The sequence below is a fragment of the Triticum urartu genome, chromosome 3A, assembly GCF_056163025.1.
Source record: "Triticum urartu cultivar PI428250 chromosome 3A, HENAU_Tu73, whole genome shotgun sequence".
NCBI lineage: Eukaryota > Viridiplantae > Streptophyta > Magnoliopsida > Poales > Poaceae > Triticum > Triticum urartu.
Window position 1 is genome coordinate 666,374,692 of NC_141875.1, and position 14,057 is coordinate 666,388,748.

At 47.3% G+C, this 14,057-nt stretch overlaps 1 pseudogene; it reads right to left on the reverse strand.

The window, feature by feature from the left end:
* Window positions 1-1,421: 1,421 nt before the first annotated feature.
* On the reverse strand, window positions 1,422-2,033 carry LOC147981251 (uncharacterized; annotated as a pseudogene).
* Between the last annotated feature and the right edge of the window lie 12,024 nt (window positions 2,034-14,057).

Sequence of the window (14,057 nt, forward strand, 5' to 3'; positions counted from 1 at the left end):
CCTGACACTAACTTGCAACACCTGACACTAACTTGCAACGATCAACCTGACCACAACAGACACTAACTTGCATCTCTCCTTAACAAGGATCAACCTGACCACAACTTGCATCTTCAGTGCCAAAACAAGCTTGAGTCTAAACCACTGACCAGTACTAAACAAGCTTACTGCAGCAACATCTTAGCTATCACTAAACCTACCACAAAGACAATAAAAAGAAAGACAACATTGTGAAATTTCTCCTTCAGTGCATCTATCTCTGCATTTTTCTCCTTGAGCTATTCTTCCAAAGCCACCACCTCTCTTCCTTTTTGAGCTTCAGGCAGAGCCACAACTGCACTTTCATCTTCAAACACACCAACACTTGATTCACCTCTTAGCCTACGCACTTCATCTCGCAAATCTCCAATCAAATCACTCAAAAACTTCGGTAGAGGATCATCATGCCATTCAAGGAAGCCACAACCACCATGTTGTACCAACAGAAATCAGGGTTTGAGAGGGAGAAGATCTAATGAACAGAAAAGTAGAACAAAAATGAAACTTACCATGGCATCCACGCAGGCGTAGTACCTCCTGCCTGGGTTCCGACGGCTCCATGGGATCCACCTCGGCACCTTCCTATGCGGCCTGCACTAGTAGATCTTCTCCGGCTCATACGCCATCGGGCTCTCACGGTAGGGCACCGACGACCTCGATTCGTCCCCTCTCCTTCCAGAGGCTCGACAGAAGCTGGGAGCCTGAGAACGGCCTGAAGACCACGACATTGCCTTGGACACAGCCGCCGCCACCGCCTCCTGCGAGATCGCCTCTGCCGCCGGCCCGCTCAGGAATCGCCTCCGCCGTCGCCTAACCCTAGTTTTTTCCCCAAATCCCAAATGTTCCCTGTTCGCCCCCGCGCATTGCTGTTATAACCAGGGCCAACACGTTGACGGTGGCCACGTCAGCGTTTTTTGGGCTAAAACGGCACTAACGTGAGCCATCTAACAACCATCAAAGCAATCTAACAACCATCTAACAACCATCAAACTGAATATGACAAAACTAAGGTTTGATTTGGACCGGGAATCGTAAGTTTAGAGGTATAACTCGAGCCATCTAACATCCATCAAAGCAACATATTTCATCAGAGGTATAACTTGAGCCATCTAAGAAAGCATTAGCTAAATAACATAGCATACTGGAGTTCAACATAACCATAGATTCTTACATCCATAATTAATAGATTCTTACAACATTAGCTAAAGACCATAGCATAGTGAAGTTCAACATTGTTCAGAACTGCTACAACTACTACATCCATACATTACACTTCATTAAACCACCCTTCACAAAAGATAAGCAAAGCCTTCTATCAAACCAACATATATCATGATAGGTATGCTCTGCTTCATCATCTACCTAGATCATCTTCATCTACCTCATTCCTTCAAGATGTCATGGATCAACTTCAACTTCTCTTTGCTCTTCTCCAGTGAATTGAACTGAACAGCTAGCTGGAGCTTTAACTCATCCCTGTGTTTTATCAAATTCTCATGTCCCCTCCTGAGATCAGACATGTGAAGGTTCAGCTGCACATTCTCCTCTGTGAGTGTTTTCACAGCCTTGCTGAGCTCATCAACCTGAATCGTTGCCTTCAGTTAGCTTTTCCTTCTCTTTCAAATGATTCATCTTCAAGTTCCTAATGACACTGCCTTGAGCTTCTAGCAGGTTCATCATCACTTTATACTTCTCTTTCAGTTTCAAGTTCTCTCTTTCTTCTCCATCTCATTCTTCATGCCAGCCACAGCCGATGCACTGGCAACCTCATATCTCTTCTCCTTAGCTTGCACATAGTTTAGATCCAACACCCTGTCCTCCTGTGCACTGAGAAGTTGATGGACATCTTCAACTAGTTTGTCATAGTTGGCATCCAGATTCCTTTTCTCTTCTTAAAGGTGGTGGATAGTAAGTGAACTTTCCAAGTTATCCTTCCTCCTAGCATGCCTACTGTCTTCAAACATTTCCCAAAGCTTCAACAATGCATTTTGCATTGTGAGAGGCCACCCTGGGTCAACCCACGCAAGAAAACCACAATTCTCACTTTGTTGCAATATAGCAAACATCTCTACTTTTAATGGATGAGTTGGTTGAATAGTCCCACCACTTTCGTCTGGTTTTTTTCGCCCTCTTCCCTTTCCCCACGTCCACGCACGTAGCCCAAAAAACACTCCACAAAAAAACAGTCCTATCGATCGAGGACACAGCGCCACCATCTTGCGATCTCTAGGTCACAGCCCCATCGGTCCAACTCCTACGAGACCGCCGCCGGCGGCGGCATCACCCATCTCGATCCAACTCCTTCCTCGGTCCAACTCCTACGAGACCGCCGCCGCCGCTGCCATCGTGGAACCCCAGGGTTCCCAGGCTCTGCCACCCACGTCTTGCTCCTCTGCCAATCTATGAGACCGCCGCCGCCGCCATCGCGGAACGCCAAGGCAGGGCCTGACTCAGGGCAGGGCATGGTCAATTGCAGGTAACGAGGAGCAGCACATGGCTGTGCCCGGCGTGCCCTGCATCACGCCACCCACCACCTCCACCCTGCATAGTCATCCCTTCCCCAACCTTTGTCCCGTCCCGCATGACGATCGCCCGCCGAGCTCCCCTTAGCAGTCCAAGCCCTATTCATCCTCCCCCGCAGCACTGTGATCCCGCCGCTGATTTGGTCGATCGTCTGCGCCCCGCCTCGCAGCAGCTGAGAGATGGAGAATGGGTTGTCGGAGTTGTCGCGTCTCTCCAATACGTTTTCTTGTCCATCGTCTTCCCACATCTACAGCAGTTAGATCGTTCACACCTCGGATCCATGCATGTGCATCTACGTAAGTACCAATGTACCATCCATGTGCCTTCATTTGGTTTCATTCATTGTTCATCTGGTCCTTAATTAATTATCTTGAGCCTTTGATTAATTAATATGGAACTCGCACAGCTCTAAAGAGGGAGGAGCCGCTGTCACTTTGAACTCCATCACCGCGACCCTTGAGTTCATGGTGCTCAACCCTCATAGGCTCTGTGTTGCGGGATGTCGTCAACGCTGTTGCCAGGTCCCGCTATGAGGCTACTACCAAGGAGGTCATCTTGATGCGGATGTCGCTGGTGTTGTTCATGTGCTTGCGACCCTACACTCGCAAAGAGGGCATCATCGATTCCAGTACTCGGCAAACAAGTTGCCCCTTCCGTCCCTCATCTCCATTCGATTCCGGTGAAGTCGACAGCCGGCAAGAAGCTCAACGAGTTTTCTAATGGGCCAAAAGTTTGAAATCTGTGAGCTCGTTGCGCAGGATCTGGGGTAATCTCTTTTCTTTTTTATGAGAATTGATGCGGGATAATCTACATGTTATGTACTTTTCATTTATGCGTGTAGCATTATTGAATAGTTATATAGTGTATGATTTCCCCGATTGACTAGAAAATGTATTTCATCTATTTAATTTTAACTGAATGGTGAATCGATCTGAAGGAGTGACCGCCTCTTCTTTCATTGCAGATTTTCTTTAAACATTCATGGCCCAGGTTACAATTTGTAAAGAAGGCTTTTGTTACCTAGAATGATCCCTTTTTTCTCTCCCTGTTATTATCACCAGGAAAGCGAAGGATATGATCAAATCTATACAGAAGTGTACAAGAAGCAGGGGCAAGAATGCTTGAATTATGTTTTCATGGTGAGTTATTTACTGAATTAACCCTCTTTGTGGCATTGTTTTTTGATCAGCTGATTTGTCATATGAACCTCATAATATTTCTTCATAAATATCTAGGACATGCAAGAACAAAGGGATTATCTGCAGGTCTATGTTATTGCAGAACTAAACCCGGCGAATCCTTTGTCTGGTTCGGTGCAAAGCCGCCTCTCTAGGGCCCTGATCACTGATTTGCTACATAAGAGAGCATAGAGGGCCTAAGATTCTTGGTTTGTGCAGTTAACTGTTTGAAAATGTGCCAGTGCATTCTGTCCACATACAGTTAAATATGGGCACATGCAGTGGCGGAGCCAGCTCAAGTTTAGAGCCTGGGCAAGATTGACGTGCGGCCATGTTAACAATGTTTTGCCCAAGCAAACTCTTCACCAATCTAATTTTCTCTACTACAGTTCCATGGACATGCAGCATGGGAGCCCGGGCAGCTGCCCCAGCTCGCCGGGTGCTGGCTCCGCCACTGGGCACATGCTGGCAGTAGGGGGGTTCAAACTATTATAGGAATATTAGGAATTAGGAGTCCTTGTGATGAAAAAGATACGCCATTTTCTGATCTTGAACGAAGGACATGGCAAGTAAAGGTACGGGAGAAGTTTCGTTCAGAGAGGAGAGAGGTGTCATCGAGTACGATGTTGATTATCTTGCCTAGAAGATATCTGATCGGAAGTAGCTTCATTTAGAAATACTCTTTGTAACTCAGACGAGCAGCAATAGAAGATAGATAACAAAGTGAACCTTTTGATTAGTTCATTTATTTCACTTTTTTTGTTAGAGTAGGCATTGCATTTGGCTAAGATTTAACTGATTATAAATATTACTCCCTCCGTTCGGAATTACTTGTCGCAGAAATGGATGCATCTAGATGTATTTCAGTTTTAGATACATCCATATCCGAAACAAGTAATTCCGAACGGAAGGAGTATATGAGAAGAAGGGAATACACAGGATCAATTTATTTCATGAGTAGGATAGCGATGACCACCCTCTAAAAAAAGGAAAGTAATGATCAAGACCTTAGCAGACTGGCCGTAACTGTTCATTCTCTTCCTATTTTTTCTTTTTTATTTTTCTATTCTCATGGGTAAGTATGATATGTGTTGTTTTGCTTTAGTTTCGTAATTGTCACTCCCATGTACTTTTTGAAATAATAAAGGAGTAAAGAAAATCATAGTGTTAGTATATGATCAATAATTTAACTGATGATTTTTCATTGTGGATGTGTTTGTACCTATTGTACTACCTAACTGATTTCAATTCCAAATGTGATTAAATTGATCTTGTTAAACCATGCTTTGTTCCCTGTTCGAGAAAACAAATTGTTGTATAATTGAGATGTTTGGCACCACTTTGCCCTGTTCGACGGCCACCATGCAGGTCACCATAGTTGTTCTCTCCTCCCCCATGACCCCACACATTCCCCTTCATGAGTGTCGTATTGATCGGCTCCTCTCCATGTTGCCGCAGCTATCCAGGGCCACCATCCAATGTCGAAGGTCGTCGTGCACGGTCTTCGCCGCCTCCTATACACTAGTGGAAAAACCCCCATTCGTCCCGGTTGATAAGGGCTTTTTGTCTCGGTTTGTGAACCGAGACTAAAGGGTCGTTATAATGCCCTAACCCTTTAGTCCCGGTTCTTACACGAATCGGGACAGATGGGCCTCCACGTGGCCGGTGCACCGATCCCAGGCAGGAGGGCCTTTGGTCCCGTTGGTGGCATCAACCGGGACCAATAGGCATTCACGCGTTAGCATTTCAGGGGCTGGGGTTTTGTTTTTTTAAGGGGGGGGGGTTGGGGGTTTTGGGGGTTTAATTTAGGTGTTTCATATATTGTGTTAGTTAGCTAATTAATAGAGAGAAGTGTCATCTCTTATGTCCATGCTTGGTCGACGCTATATATACGTATATATAGAGAGGACTAGACGCGCTAGCTAGTAAGCAAATGAAGGAAACAGAAGATCGTCATGAACATACGCATACAGAGAGAAGTGATATCGACCACCTCTCCTTCTCCGAGAGATTGTTCGAACAACAAGTTCTCGTATATCTATCTGACACTACCGACTACATATATACAATAATTATCTCTTACAATATAACCCCCTAATTATATATGAACACAGGGTCCACATAGTATTCTCCGTCTTCAGCGATCACGTGGTCAAGGACGAATGCCGCCAATTCCTCTTGAATTGCTCGCATACGATCTGGTGCTAGGAGTTCATCCCGCATCCGAAACATCTAATTTGAACAAGGGCGTTGTTGGTGTCAAAACCAGCGGATCTCAGGTAGGGGGTCCCGAACTATGCGTCTAGGCCGGATGGTAACAGGAGGCAAGGGACACGAAGTTTTACCCAGGTTCGGGCCCTCTCGATGGAGGTAAAACCCTACGTCCTGCTTGATTAATACTGATGGTATGGGTAGTACAAGAGTAGATCTACCACGAGATCAGAGAGGCTAAACCCTAGAAGCTAGCCTATGGTATGATTGTTGATGTGTATGTTGTATATTCTATCGACTAGCCTGGCCCTGGTTTATATAATGCACCAGAGGCCTAGGTTAACAAGAGTCCTAGCCGAATACGCCGGTGGGGAGAAGTCCTTGTCTTGATCGCCCAATCTTTGTGGAATCTTCCTTGTATGCGGCAGCTGTCCGAACTGGCCCATGAGTATACGGCCATGGGGGGCCTCGGCCCAATCTAATAGATCGGGAGACGACGTGGTGAGTACCCCCTAGTCCAGGACACCGTCAGTAGCCCCCTGAACCGGTCTTCAAGTTAGGGACGCCCCTCGATTCTTCCGAACTGTTCTTCTTCTTCGGTCATCGGTCTTGAAAACTGGTTCAACAAATCTTCTTTATCTTCGATCTTGAGGATCGCCGAAATGCATTCCACGAGTTTACAGGTCGGGTATCCGAGGAGCCCCTTTAAGTTTCCGGCCTTTACCAATGCCTTGTTATTTTTATGCCACACCTCGGGTTTGAAGTTGTTCCCGGGCGGCAGCGTCCTCTTGCGTCTGAGCTCCAACGCCGGACTGTATTCGAGGTATCTTTTGCAACCGAGCACCAACGCCAGACCGCTTCCCAGCTCTAACGTCGGAATGTATCCGAGCTCCAACGCCGGACTATGTATCCGAGCTCCAACGCCGGACTGTATATCCGAGCTCCAACGCCGGACTGTATCCGAGCTCCAACGCCGGACTGTATCCGAGGTGTCGTAAATCACCTTGGTTCAAAGAAGTTTGAAGGAGTTTAGCCGAGCTTAATGCCGGAAATGCCCTCTATGGAGCCAGCCACTAGCGCCCGAGCTTTATGCCGGGCTGCTTCCGAGGTGGTGCACCACCCCGAATGTGGGCCGATTTTTGTGAATATTTTTTATTGGTGCAATTTATTCTCTGCCGAGATATATAGCCAGTAGCCCTCAAGGTGTGTATCGGTCTAAAACCCGAGATGCACCTGAAGGATGATGTAAGACCGCTGATCCCAGTAGCCGCTGAGACTCAGGTTGATTTGCAAAATCAGCCTGAGGATCAAGTCCAAGCTCGGCAGAATACTTCGGGACACTAAAAGCGGCGTGCTCAGTCCTCGAGACTCAGGTTGGGTGCGGCCGACCAACCTGAGGATCAAAATCTCCTCGGAAACTATATTGCACATAAATTTTTCTGCATTGGACAAGCAATGCAGTAGCCCCCGAGACACTGGTCGGGTGGTAACACCAGATCAGGGGATCAATGTGTCCCTTTAATATTTGTAAATAATAAGCCTGAAGCCTAGTAGCCCCCGAGCCTTAATGCGGGCACGGGTGACCGAATTAAGGATCAATATCCATAGTAAAATCACAAATTATGTGTAATGACTCTATGTATCCAAGTACTTTACGTCATTAATGCTCGGATCCGCATTGTACAAAACTTTGTTGACCGACCATCGGCTTCCACCTCCTCGGCCAGTAGCCGAGGAGTGTTTGTCCTACTTTATAAATCCTTTATGAGGGCAAAGATTTACAACAAACAAGGCAATCTGGCCATACGGTTTTATAAACAAAGGTACGCAGAGAGATATGTTATATTACTATTTAACAGAAGAAATGTCTTCCAAAGAAAATAGTCCCGCTATCGGTTCCTTTCTTTGGGTTCCTTTCTTTGGGTTGTCATGCTAAGCATGATCATAAAACCTCAGCTCCAATGTAAGAGCAAAATATCGAGGATTTAGTTTGGGAGGCCAGTTAATAGCCCCTGGTAGTGTTCGGCGACAGTCGAGGTCAAGCCGTAAACACTTCGGCCATTGTTATGAATGGCCCGTCATTTAACACCGTCCTCGGATCGCTGACCAGTTTACGCTTATTGTGACAGTTAATTTTCGGCTTTCTCCACTGAGGTGCTTAACCATGTGAGCTGGAAGCACAATCACAGTGGTTCTCCCTTTGCACATCTAGCCGAACAAAGCGGAACGTAGGAGGCAAGTGCAGGAGCCGGGCAACCCAACTATTAACCGAAGACACAATTCGAAACCGATGCATATATAGCAATATCTGAGAATGTTTTTGCCGAATCCCTAAAGGTGTCCGGCGTTGCACTGCGAGACTAATGCTGGAAAAGCACAAATATTTTAAAAGTGCCAAAAAGCTTGGAAAACCAAGAAACGTCAGTAAAAACATGACGTCCGAACAATATCAAGTGTTCGGTGCCAATCCGAAAGTTGGTCTTAGAAAAAAGAAGTGCTTCTGTCGTGCTTTAACATGATACATCCTATCTCAAGACTTTGAGCGGGTCAGCCTACGGCTTCAACCTCCTATCCCGAGGGCGGAGTACTTCTCATCAGGCCAGTTTAGCAAACTAAACTCTAGCGGCTTTGAGAGAGAAATTAGGCTCCCCGGCTAGTGACCGCACACTCGTGTCGAAAAAAGGAGTGATAATAATAAAACTTTGCAACGACTAAGAAGAAGAACACTTATTATAAAACGGCTCAAATAAACTTAAGAGCCCCCAAGTGACTTGGGTAGAAGAATGATTGCATCTACCGAAGTACTTATATCATATCTATGTTCAACCGAACTTCAAACGCGTCTTAACCGACCGTCAACTTCTTCCTCTTCGGTCAAGGACCGAAAAGTGTTATGTACTCCATCGGTCGAGAATATCGACGGTGTTTCCAATAACCAGGCAATCAGGCCATAAGGCTGTAACAGACAAAGCGCGCTCAGGGAACTTATGCTATATTACCGTGAAGTGTAAGAAGCATCTTCGAAGAAAATAGTACCCCCACCGATACCTTTCTTCGGTGCTCATTGTTATTATGAGACTTGTGCAATAGATTTTTTGTACTCATGAGTTCCGTTGTGTGCCGACCATCATTGAAAACTATAAGAGCGCTAGCTTTCAGCTTCACCCAGTCTGAGGTCCGGCTCGGGCGACCTGATCATGACAATCACAGAGGTGCTCCCTTTACTCCCTAGCCGAACAATCGGGAACGTAGGGGTAAACACAGGAGCGAGGCAACCCAGCATGCAAATCGCTTAAGTCAATATGGTGCATATTGTGGCATAATACACGAACAAGGAACGAAGCCGTACAAGTATAATCATATGCAAGTGGAAAAGCTTCATGAAGGAAGCCCCCAAACGAATTGGGTATTTGAATTTATGCGTCACAAACAAAGTTTGGACAAGGAAATTTTTTACAAGCAACTTTTTTCCAAAAAAGTATAATGCTTGGCCGAACCGAACACAAGTTAGAAATTAAAGCTTTGAGCATGAAAGCGACTTAGCTGGTTAATATGTTCGGTATTGATGACGCGGTCCGAGCTTGATACGGGGCAAGGTTCCATCCCCCAAGCCGGTCCGGAGGTGGCGGAGCAGAGAGCTCGACACGCCGAAGTGGTGACATAGCATGGTCAATGCAGACTGGCGGAGTGACGGCGAAGTCCCCGGATCATTTTCCTGTGCACAAAAAATAGTGCAAACCGGAGATAATAGTAATAATGATAGTTAAAAAAATCGTTGCATAATAAATAATTTATGCAAAGTGAGTAATAAAAGAAATATGGCATGGCGCCGAAGTCAATGTCGATGCAGGGCGTCGGCGTGACGCGGAAAAGGCGTGGCAAAGCCTGAATTCACAGGTCGGTCCGAGCTCCGGATACGGTGTTCGCCGGACTATGTACGGAAACTGACTGAACCACCATACGACTGTCGTTAATGCGGCCACCATTTGATAGACCTGTGTACATATGATGGACAAACCAGAGTAATAATTCCTTTGGAAAAATGAACCCAAACAAGCAAAAAATATTGGGATTAATAGCACCTGGTTTATTTGTTGTAGCAATCCGAAGGAAGGTGATTCCCAAAATTGGGAGTCGATCCGCACACCCATTGCCTAATGGGCGATAAAACAACGGCATGGCAATGCTGACAAAGATTGGCTCGCCGAGGCAAAGCCCTCGGTCCAGCTAACGTGACGGAGCTGGTCGGCTACTGACGCCGAAGTGTCCGGAGTAGGTTGATGAAGAGATGGCGAAGCCCCCGGTCCAGCCGAGATGTCGAAGCCTCGATGTCAGCCGATGAGTCGAAGTAGGTCGGCGTGATGGACACCAGCTTGAAGAAGCAATAATGCGGCCCTGCCGATGCAGGTCGTGACGTGGTCGATGCCGGCTTGATGAAGCGACCGTGCGGCGATGCCGATATGCCCGCTCCGTGTAATCCGTGGAGCGGCGATGTTGGTGATGATTTATCCTTCGCGATGCCGGACTCTTATTCGGCTTGCCGAGATGATGATCCGAAGAAGTTGAGCTTGGCTCAACAAAGTGACGACGTGTCTAGCGCAGGTCGGCAGCCGTGGAGCAATATTGCCGGACTAGTTTGACACCAGCATGATGTTGAAGATCATGTTCAAAAGATCTTAAAGTTAATGGGATGTGTTCGGGAACAAAACACAATACCCCATACAAAACTTCCTTCAAAAGGAATGTCCGAAATTCCGTTCATAAAAAAGACGAACTCGGGCCGGATTCGATTTCGCGCAGAAAACAGAATCGAAAAGTGATGCACTAATCAGAAGGTTCCGGGAGTTTGGACGGTCGGATCGAGCTGAAATTTTTAGATGTGGTAGATATAGGAATTCCGCAGCCGATCAATGGTTGGATCTTCCAAAGGACGTCCGAACTAGAAGATGGACACCACGCCCTAAACTCATCCAGATTCCCGTCCAGATTTGACAGGGCTCCGGTATATCATGAATTGCCAGAGATTCCTCCATCGGAACTCGGCGAAATTTTCCAGGGTTGTTGTAGACTCAATTCCGCACAATTCCACCAAAGCGATCGTCAAAGCGATACTCGAGGAGGCGGTGGCGGCAAATACGAGTTCGCTGTCCAGAAAAACAGTACGGTCGCTTGAGGGCAATGTTGACGTTGAGCCCCCGAGCTCCATGGATGATTTCTCCATGATCTTGATAGAGATCGGAGTTGATGTTTGATGAAGGCCCTCGTCCAAACATGGTGATCCGAACACGGGGCGCAGTTCTTGGTTGAACCAAGGTGACCAGTCGAGCTGGTGACGAAGATGTCGAAGTCGCAGTTGATCTGCAGGCGAGCCATCGATTCTTTTGTCGATCACACAGTGGAACTCTCAATGAAAGCACCAATGTCGGTGTCAAAACCGGCGGATCTCGGGTAGGGGGTCCCGAACTGTGCGTCTAGGCCGGATGGTAACAGGAGGCAAGGGACACGAAGTTTTACCCAGGTTCGGGCCCTCTCGATGGAGGTAAAACCCTACGTCCTGCTTGATTAATATTGATGATATGGGTAGTACAAGAGTAGATCTACCACGAGATCAGAGAGGCTAAACCCTATAAGCTAGCCTATGGTATGATTGTTGATGTGTATGTTGTATATTCTATCGACTAGCTGGCCCTGGTTTATATAATGCACCAGAGGCCTAGGTTAAAAAGAGTCCTAGCCGAATACGCCGGTGGGAGAAGTCCTTGTCTTGATCGCCAAGTCTTTGTGGAATCTTCCTTGTATGCGGCAGCTGTCCGAACTGACCCATGAGTATACGGCCATGGGGGGCCTCGGCCCAATCTAATAGATCGGGAGACGACGTGGTGAGTACCCCCTAGTCCAGGACACCGTCAGGCGTCAATACACACACACACATATGAATAAATGAAACTCAACACAAATGATGGTAATAAAATAAAATTGTGAATATTATTGCTTACGCACTTCATATTGTTCGTCAGAGTACCCCCGTTCACAGGTCGTGTGGCAGATGGACTCGCAAACGTAGCGTCCACAGAAATTATTCCCTTATTCCTGCCACAACCACTTTACAAGAAATAGAGGTCAATCAAACTGATAAGCAAGCATGCCAAATGGTATTGATGAAACTAGCGCTTGAATCACTAGGAGATGCGCGGAACATGTTACTATAGTACTTACTTTCGGGTGTCTAAATTGCTGACGAGGCGGAGAAGGAGGAGGCTGGCTGCTCGGGCGCGTCGGCACAGGCGGAGAAGGAGGCGGAGTCCCGCCATGCACCGGAGAAGGAGGCTGAGTGCCCTGATCACTCGCCAGAGGAGGATGCGGAGGAGGAGGTGGAGTGCCCTGACTCGCCGGAGGAGGAGGAGGAGGCGGAGGCGTCCAGTTCAGAAGCTTGATGAGCTCCTTCCGCCATAGGCATCGAGTCAATAGACAAGAACCCAGCCGAGTCTCCCCTTCACTGGTAGGTTAGTCAAGCTGGAGGTCCTCAAATCCCTCCGTTATTTCGTCCACCGTGGCATATCCTTCTGGAATCGGACTACAACGAAAAGTTGCACCGGGTTCAGGAGGTCCAACAGAGCCGACAGCCGCCTTGACTTTGAAGTTCTGCCATTGCGTCATAAGGTGGCAATGTTGAGACTCCATGATAGCATCCACGGGGTAGCTAGCAGGAGCCGTCAAGACATGCTCCGGCTGAAGCAGATCGGTGGAAGCCACGCTACTTCTCCGCTGAGATGGCGGGGTAGCTTTGAGGGTAGTTTTGGCAGGTCGCTTGCTGTGAGCTACTTCTCGTTCCTCTAGCGCTTGAACCCTTTCGTGTAGCATCTGAATTTGGGCATGCTCCACTTTTTTCCTCCTCTGCTGGCATTTGTAACCGCCTGCGTCCGGAAAACCAGCCTTCCACGGAACGGAGCCTGGCATGCCTCGTGTCCATCCATGGTGCTCAGGATTCCCGTGGGCCATTGTGAGCTCGTCGTTCTCTCTGTCTGGAACGAACGTCCCTTGCTGCGCTGCATCGATATAGTGCTTAAGCCTCTTAACTGGTATGTTCATTTGCTCGTCCGTCCAAACGCATTTCCCTGATACAGGGTCCAAGGTTCCGCCAGCCCCGAAGAACCAAGTCCGGCAATGGTCTGGCCAGTTCATTGTCTCTGGTTTGATCCCTTTATCAAGCAGATCATTCTCAGCCTTGGCCCACTTAGGCCGGGCTTTGAGGTAGCCACCTGACCCCGTGCGATGGTGAAGCTTCTTCTTTGCAGCATTTTTCTTGTTTGTCGCCGACATCTTCTTACACTTTTCTGATGTCTTGTAGGCCACAAATGCGGGCCAGTGATCTCTAATCTTCTCATATCTGCCGATGAATTCTGGTGTCTCTTCTTTGTCGACAAACATTTTCAGCTTATTCTTCCACCTCCTGAATGGGTCTGCCATCTTCTTAAGAGCATGATACTTGATTAATTGCTCTTTAACTGACTTCTCCGGATCCTCCTCTGGCGGTAGGGTGAAATTTGCCTTCAGCTTAGTCCAAATATCATCTTTCTGCATATCATTGACATAAGACACCTCAGGGTCTTTGTTCTTAGGCTTATACCATTGTTGGATGCTGATCGGGATCTTGTCCCTAACAAGAACCCCGCACTGAGTAGCAAATGCTTCCTTTGTCCGGATGGGTTCAATCGGCATGCCATCGCGTGCGATTGCTGTGATCTCAAACCTTTCATCTGAGCGCAACTTTTTCTTCGGGCCTCGTCTCTTTACCGAAGTTGTGCTCGAACCGGAGGGCTAGAAAAAAAGAAGAATTAGACGAGAGTTAATTAATATGTGTACATACCAAAACAATGAATGCATCAATTAGCTAGTCATCACCCACAGGCTTAACTAATATATTTACCTGGCCGGACTCTATTCGGTCACTGGAGCCGTCACCACGGGCTCCTTCTTGCACCAGCATTGGGTCACCGGAGCCATCATAATCATGTCCTTACTCCTCCATTCTTCGATCACCGTAGCCTACTTCTTCTTCACCCTGTTCTGCTTCCAGACCATCATTGTCGTTAAGATACGACATGA